An 8,981-nucleotide genomic window follows, 5' to 3' on the forward strand; every position below is an offset into this window, starting at 1 on the left:
ATATGCACATATATATATATATATATATATATATGTATGACCCTAGCCTTGGTCTCAAAGCCCTCAGGATCTAAGAACACCTTGAAGGCTGACAAGCAGAGACTTGTTTCCAAATTATGTAGGATATCCAGGGGGCATCAAATTTCCAAAGGGTGTGCTCTTTGAGTCTCTCACGGTTAGTGTTTTGAAATGTTAGCAGAATTCAGCTTCTGCCCACTTACTCCTTCAACCAAAGGCATCTGGTTAGATGCTGTGGGGCGTTGAGGTGCAGAGAAATCCCTTCTTTCACCAAACAAATATTTTTTATGGTCTGCTCTGTGTCAGCCCCCGTGCCAGGCTGTGGGGATGCAGGAGTGACAAGGTGGCCCCTGTCCCCGGGGCAGCTCGGAGTCTAGTGGTCAGGCAGATGGATGCCAGTGAGAGGCAGAGGCCAAGGGTGCCCAGCAGCCTCACTCCCACTCAGCTGACACTTCACTCTTTCTAGAAAACCTGTTGCACACTCCTTCCTTGATTCTCTGCTTGGGCCATTTCCTCTGTATTATCATCTTTTGTCTAACAAAACCCTCCTGATCATCCAGAGACCCCCTAATCATTAGCAGTAATTAGAGTAGTAGTAATAATCTGTGTTCATTCAGTGTGCATCCAGCTCCCGTCCAGCAGAAATCCCTATCGAAGTCTGGGTGTTTTTTCAATATAATCCTCACCTGTCCAGGCTCCCACAGTAATGGAGTGCTTACTAGAGCTCATGTAAGATTGAATTTGATTTAACAATGTTATTAAGCGCTTACTATGTGCCAGGCTCTGTAATAGGTACCTACCAAGGTACATAGGACAGCCCCTACCCAGTAAATGTCTACTGGACATTTACAGACAAGGACACAACTCAGAGTGGCAGATTCTCAGAGGATAGCTACTAATCTTTCACGATGGCATCAGCTGCCCCAACATCACCTCCTTCAGAAAGCCCTCCCAGATTACCCCAGCATCCTGAATGCTCTCCTATGAAGTCTCCACTGTCACACGACTCAACACCTCCTTGATGAGGAGAAATGACTATTTCTTACCTTTCTATGCACCCAGCTCTGCTGATCTCCAATGGTAATACCCCAAGCCTCCGTTTCCTTCCCTTTGTATAAATGTGACATTTGACGGAAACTGGATCCAGCTTCTGTTCCTTAGTTCCCTGGCCTCAGGATGTAAAAGAAAGAATTCTCTACCCAGAGGCCACCAACTTGGTTTAATATCACTTTTGAGGACTCAGATGAGTCACCTCCCTTTCTGGCCTCAAGGGTCTCCTTCTACCAAATGCGGCTGCCCTCCGGGACTGTCGTGATGACAACACAGCATAAATCCCAGTATGGCTGGCACGTAGTGAAACTTTCCACAAGTCATTTCCATGCTTTCCTGGTCCTTCTCTCTAGAAATGCCACTGACTGCTCACACATCCCTGCAGAGCCTGGATGCCGGGCAGGGAAGGAAGTCGAACGCAATTAACATTTCACTACCTTTCCCGAGTAGAGTACGGTACCTTTACTAGTATACTTACCCTGCAATTGTCCAAGTCAATGAACAATGTACATTTACAAGACAGTGTCCTCAATAATTACAGCCCCTCCTTTCTTCCTAATCCACAGATCACCCATCTCACGCACTGAGGACTTCCTACCACTCAGAGGAATAGCTTAACTTTCTTGAAAGAAATATGAGGGTGGGGACCTAAGGGCTCTTTTATTTTTCCTCTCTGACTACTCCAGATATCCTGATGGCAGACAGAGGAGAGCGAAGGAGAGAAGGTCCAACTACCCCTTCCTCCTCCTCTGAGTTCCAATCTTGTGAAACTCACCTCATCTTATCCCTGCAAAACCTCGAAATACAAACACATGAATTTCTGATGCTGTCACCTGCGCACACACCTCACCTGGGCAAACGCCTTCTCTGCATCCTCTGTGCAGGGCTGCTGGCATTCAAGAGATAAATTCTCAGACGTACACCCATTTTACATAATCTGAAGCAAAGCAAGAAGTTGGCCCTGCCGGGAGGCATTTCCCTAACATGGCTGTAACAGTACTCAAACCCCAGCCTAACACTGTCATTTGGCCAGAGCCATGCAAGATCTTTGGTCATGTCATCAGAGCTATGATATGCAAAGCACTTTTGACTTTTCCAAACTTCCTCCTGTGTTACCTCTTCTGAACTCTCACCAGATCAATGCAGTGGGTCTCCTTCCCATTTCTCAAGGAAGGAACAGAGGCATGAAGAGATGAACGGACTGACCCAAGAATACTCAACTAGGAAGTTGTAGGGCCGGGATTCAGACCAAGTCTCCTGGGAAGCCTGCCTCCTCTGTGGTGGGAAACAGGCAGCACCAAGCCTTCTCCAGCTCTGAGTGTTTCCAGAGGGGGCTTCTGTTTCCAGCTCAGCTCTGGAACCTCCTGCAAGTCACTTAAGTAGCCCTTCTCTGATTTTCACTCAAAGAATCCTTCCTAGGGCTTCCCTTGTGGCGCAGTGGTTGGGAGTCCGCCTGCCGATGCAGGGGACACGGGTTCGTGCCCCGGTCCGGGAAGATCTCACATGCCACGGAGCAGCTGGGCCCGTGAGCCATGGCCGCTGAGCCTGCGCGTCCGGAGCCTGTGCTCCGCAACGGGAGAGGCTGCGACAGTGACAGGCCTGCGTACCGCAAAAAAAAAAAAAAAAAGAATCCTTCATAGCCCCCAAATCATAATTATAGGCTTACCGCTGCTATTATCTGTTTATTTTCTGGTTTCCCTATAAGCTTCATGATCGCACTGATTTTCTTCACAGATACCCAGCAGGGCGCTGGACTGATACGTAGAAGTAGTTAATGAGAATTTATCAAACAACTGAATGAATGAATAAATTCATGACCAAATAAGAGGCTGTTGGGAGAATTGGGGAGAAGGTATATAAAGCACTTAGCTCAGGGCCTGACACACAGTGGGGACTTAATTAATGTGGGCTGTTATTATTATCATATAATGAACACGGCAAAGTCTCCCTCGACACACCCTGCCACCTCTGCCCTCAAGAAAATGAGGGCTTCAGATGTGGTGCTGATGGGACGCGTGCTGTGTCGCTGACATTTTCATTCAGATGAGGAAAGCCCATTAGGACCATCCCCTGCATATTGGGAGCTGAGCTGGTAAACTGCTTTCTCAACACACTGTATTCACCAATATCATATGATCTCAGTCCTGCTCAAACCCCTGCTTCTGGGTCCCCGGCACTGGCAACAGGTAGTGTGGCAAGAACTCACTTCCACCAAGGGGCTTTGATTGTCAACGAAGAATGCCAAAGTGTTCTTCATAGCTCAGTGATCAGATAGGAGCATCACCCTGGGAACCTGGGAGCCTGAGCAACAGCCCCAAGTGTGCTGAGTGTCCTTAGGTAAACCACTCCCCCTTTCGGGACTCTGTTTGCCCATCTGTGAACCCCAGGTTGTGATACCCATTTCATACGATTAATGTTACTCATAGTGACCAGTAGTGGAGGGCTTATGTGTCACAAAGAGTGCTGAGTGCTTGACCCCATCACCACACCTTTCCAACAATTCTTTTCAAATCAGATTATTATCATCCCCTTTATTCACATGAGAAATGGAGATCCAGAGAGATTAAGAAACATGCCCGAGGTAACCCAGCATGGAGTGACAGAACGAGGATTCAAACTCAGGATCTTAACCACCAGGCTACCCTGCATACTGATCAAGACGGGGTGAGATGAGGTTGGACCCAAAGGAACAGGTGTCCCTGATGTTCTGTGATGTTGGTTCCAACTCTGTCACTAACTTGGGTAGATCACGTTTGGGACCCTGGGTTCGTCATCTGCGAAACTGAGGTTGAGCTAGGTAACATCCAAGGTCATTTTTCATTTAAACATCCTAGACTAAGATGTCAGAGGTGTGAGTCCATTGTTGGACGGAGATGACCGACCTGACTCCCTTAAGCCCCACTTGAAGGTGGTACGATAAGCACACTGGAGGCACAAAGTCAGACAGACCTGGAATCTCAGCCTAGGCGCCTTCCTGGTGGAAGACACACCTTATGCCTCAATGTTCCAATCTGTGAGATGGGGCCAATACATCCAACTCACAAAGCACTTATAAGGATCAGAGCCAAAGTCCTCACCCTGGCCTACCAAGTCCTATGACCCACCCGCCCCACCTCCACCTCTCAGACCGCATCTCCTAGGCTCACGCTCATCCACTCTGCTCTGTCCACATGCTCCCGCCTCAGGGCCTTTGCACCTGCTTTTCTCTCTTCCTGGGCAAACTTTCTCCAGATGGCAATACGCTCACTCCCTCATCTCCTCCAAGCCTTTGCTCAAATGTCACATTCTCTTAAGGCCTTACCTGACCACTCTATTTAAAATTGCAAACCTCTCTTCCCACTCACCCACAGCCCATCAAGCCATCCCTAACACCTGACCCTGCTGCGTTTTTCTCCATAAGCTTTATCACCATCTGACATACTATATATTGTCTGCCTCTTCTCACTAAAATATTAGCTTCGTGAAAGTAGCAATCTGTTTCCCTGCTGTATCCCCAGTACCCGGAATAGTTCCTGTCACACAATAGGTGGTCACTAAGTACTTGTTGAATGAACACATGAATGGGCATGTTTATTCAAGGAATAAATATTTTTCCTTTTCTTCTCCTTTATGAGTCTTGCCATTAATTGAACACTTCCTGTGAGCCAGGCCCTGTACTAAGTGTGCTCCTAAAGGTATCCACCTGTGATGCCATTACCAATACCTGGAGCTTCAGACTCCTTGATCCCCCCAGTAATCAGAGATGCCCTCTCTCTACCTGTCATTTTTCGCATCCCTGGTTCTCCCCAAACCAGTCTCTCAGATGTGTTCAAGGAACCAGTGAATCTTTTAATTAAAACAGTCTGCTGTGATGAATCTGTTATTACAGAGCCTTACCTATGTAAAACATTAATAATACAAATTTCATTTGTTTATGTCAGTGCCAGGCATTAATTTTTAATAGCAAAATGTATGAGTTATGAAAGGCATTAATGCAAACCAAATCACCAGCTGAGGATGAAAAGGAAATCTATTTTTTAGGGTAAGCAGTAGCCATGAAATATTATTGTGGCTTCCACCCAAGAGCGAGAAAGAAAATATTTCTTCACCCTTCAGCAATAATTAAAAAAAAAAAAAAAAAAAGACCCAGGTGAAAAAAGAACTTTATCATCACCTCAACATCAGTTCTAAATTGGAACGGAGAGCTGTCCCTTTTATCTTACTGGGTCTCTGGTGGCAATTTCAAAGCAAGAAGTTTATGCAAAATTGTCCTAATTACCCACCCTAGTCACATTTATACTTCTAGGATAAAATATTAATAATAATTTGTTACATTTGCACGGCACGGTAGAGTTTACGAAGCACTTTCACGATCTCGATTGATCCCTGCAACTCTACAAGGCAGGGGAATGCATGACCATTTTACAGACGAGCCTACTGGGGCCCAAAACTGTTCAGTGGCAGGACTGGGACTGTAGCAAGTATACTTAGTGAATAAATGAAGGGAAGCGGGAAAGAAAAGGCAAGAAGGAAGGAAGGGCGGGAGCAAAGAAGGGAAGAAGACTGGCAGGCTGGCCAATAGGAGGATGTGAGGGGCTGGGGAAGGAAGGATGGAGACAGGAAGCCTAACTAATGCTCAGTGACTCTCCATATGCCACACCTTCCCTTCTGCAGATCCATTCTCAGCCCTCCACTGCCCCCCTCTAGGGCCCAGGAAGCTCATACCCAAGGACTTCATCATCAACCTTCCTCCTCCCTGCATTCAGCCAGTGGGAGCCCCCTGCCCCCTCCCCCAGGAGATCAGCAGGTAGGAGGAGAAAGGAATAGGCACAGTTCTCCTGCCCACTGCCCCACCCTCCCTGCTTCAGCACCACCCCCTAGCAGTGACTACCCACCTACAATTCCAGCTCCCAGCAGGATCCCCCAAGAACCCTCTGTCCTCCCCTTGTCCCTTCATCCCTAGAGATGCTGACAGCTTCCCACTGATGCTGCTCTCTGGGTGCCTCCATCTCCCACGTTTACCCCCTTATCCTGACTCAAACCTTTGTAAGTGGTCCCTCCAGTAAACACTCTTCAGCTGAACCATCCAGAATTCATCAGGAGTGAATTCTCTTTCCTGCTTGGAACCTGACCTATATATGCATGAGTTCTCTCACCCCACTGTTCTAGATGGAATTGGATCCACCAATACGGAAGCTGATCAAAAAAAAAGAAAGGTCAGCTATCATTTCCCTGGAGCCTCTCACCTCACTAAGGGGCATCGCAGCCAGTTAGCTCAAAACGAGTATTTGAGCTCATGGCCTCTGTTTTCAGGTCCTCTCCCATTCTGATGGTCTCCTGGAACCACGGGAGGTCAGTGCTGCCCTTATTGAGAGGATGATAACAACGTAAACATTAAGTGGGAGCCTTCCGGACAAAGAGGATGGCGAGGGTACCAACGTCTGACACTGTACTTAACTGTTCAAATACTTATAAATGTACACGTGTACCTTCCTGTGTAGCATTTATATGTTGACACACATCAACCTGTTAAATAGATATTATTATCCCCTTTTGTAGGTGAGGAAATTGAGGCTCCACGGTTGTGACTAGCTTGCTTTTCTAAGATCATTACTTATTATCATTATCATCAAAATTTGCCTTTTATGGATTGCTGGCTCTTGAGAAACATGTTGCGTTATCACAATGAATCCCCTCACAACCCTACAAGATAGTTATACTTATTCCCATTTAACAGATGTGGAAACTGAGGCTTAGGTCAAGGAAGAGTGCATCCATTGGAGCCCAGGCTTGCTGAGTCCAAAGCACTCGCCCCTTTCTGTGACGTCATCCCAACAAGGCAAGGCTGCCGCGCTGTCCCTCTTTATCTCACACGTAGCCTCTGCCATGAAATAAAAAGCACTAATTCACCCTCAGCCACCCCTTGAAGCTCCATCACACCGGGTCTGACCGTTTCCCAGGCTCAGATGGAGGACCACATCCTCTCTTAATCGCCTTCCCCACTCACTTGCTGTTCTCTTCTCTGATACTCGTGGCTAGTTTTAATCTCATTGAAGACGAAAGTCAAAGGTAAAATCCTAAGATGATCAAAATAATTATTCCTGGGAAAGAATTAATCCTGTGGTCCTTCAAACCTGATAGATTTTTTTAAAATTTTAAAAGTAATGCACTATAACTGTTATAATATCAAGTGATACCAAAGGGAATAAAGTAGAAAGTGAATGCCCCCTTCCTCTCGTCTGGCTCCCAAACCCATTTCTCAGAGGTAACCACATATATAATTTGTGTCTTGACCCCCAACAGAAATTTTAATATGTTTGATACACATGGGATTAGGTTAGACAAACTGCTTTACAGTTTGATTTTCTTCCTCCATCTATGTATCTTAGACAGCCTTCTCTACCAGCGCGTAGGTGGCGTTAGCTATTAATGGAACTCTGCACGGTGCCAGGCACCCTGTGAGGTGCTGAGTATACATCGGTGAATGAATCGGTCTTCACCACCATCATCACCTCCATCTGAGGAGCCGACACGCTAAGCCCTTCACATTGACCTTCTTTTATTATCAGAACGTGACATGGGTACTGTTAACATCTCCATTTTCAGAATAGGAAACAGAGGTGTCAAGAAGTTAAGTAACTCACGTAATGTCACCCTATCAGTTCCTGGTGGATCCGGGATTTGAACCCAGGGAGTCTAACTCCTGATCCCAGATTCTTAAGTGAACCCACGGTTCTTGTCCTCATTGAGTTCCCAGTCTGGGAGGCAGAGTGGGGAAAAAATACAATAAATCCATATGGTAAGTGCTACTTAAAGAGAGTTAACAGGGTGCATGATGTTATTTAGTGCATGATATGTTATTTCGTTTAGCCATTTCCCTGTTGATGGACATTTAGGTCATTTCTAGTATTTCATGATTACAAACAACATACAGTGACCATCTCGGGCCACCCAGCACTGGGCAGCTGTATCTGTAAGCTAAATTCCTAAAAGTGGAATTACAGAAGCAAACAGCACACGCATTTAAAATTTTGATAGATATTTCAAAATCGCCCTCCAAAATGTGATGTCCATTTGAGATCCTACATGGGCATGGAGGGCCCATTTTCATTCTCACCAGGACTGACTATTAGGGCTCACTTTCATCTTCAGTGAAAATTTTCATTTCTGCTGTTATTTTCATTTCTTTTCCATTGAGAGTACTTCTATGTATTTATTAACTGTGGTCACTTCTTGACTTTGACTCATTACCTTGGGAGAGAGTGTGATTGAGTGGAAAGAACTTAAGATCAGAACACAAGAGATTTGGGATTTAGTTTCAGTACCAAAACTTACCAGCTGGGTGGTCACGGGTATGTGGCTGATCTCAGCAGTGGAGTCCTGGAACAGGGGAAGAAGATTGCGGCTGCACCCCTCCAGGACCATGGTGGTGAGGAACCGAGAGGAACTCCCACCTGAGGGTTCTGGCACAAGGCTGTCTGGACACGGTCAGCTGGAGGATTCAGCCACAGCACACAAGGCACTTCCAAAGCCTAGAGGACACATTGGGGTAGGGTGCCCTGTGGGAGTCCCTCGCATCCACTCTGAGCTTAGGATCCACAAGCTAGACCACTAATAATCAACTGAGATGAGGGAAACACGCTCTCCTCTCGTCCCTGCTCCCACCCCAGCACCAGAGGGGACCACGCAGGGAAGAGAAAGGGGGTTTGTGTGAGCACATGGACCTCCCATCCAAACCCCACTCTGACTTCTGAGATCTCAGCTCTACACTGTTAAGGGTGGTAGAGCGAGCTTTGAATCTAATATGAGATCAGAATTTTTAAAATAAATAGACCTGAGTCTTAATCATCAAAATAAGGCTAATACTAAAAGTAACTGACAGTCCTGGAATCAGCCTGAGCTGTCACTACAAGAGCTCTCCACTCAGCATGAAA

Source organism: Neophocaena asiaeorientalis, unplaced genomic scaffold (assembly GCF_003031525.2).
Source record: "Neophocaena asiaeorientalis asiaeorientalis breed wild unplaced genomic scaffold, Neophocaena_asiaeorientalis_V1.1 scaffold78, whole genome shotgun sequence".
In the NCBI taxonomy this organism is placed as follows: Eukaryota; Metazoa; Chordata; class Mammalia; order Artiodactyla; family Phocoenidae; genus Neophocaena; species Neophocaena asiaeorientalis.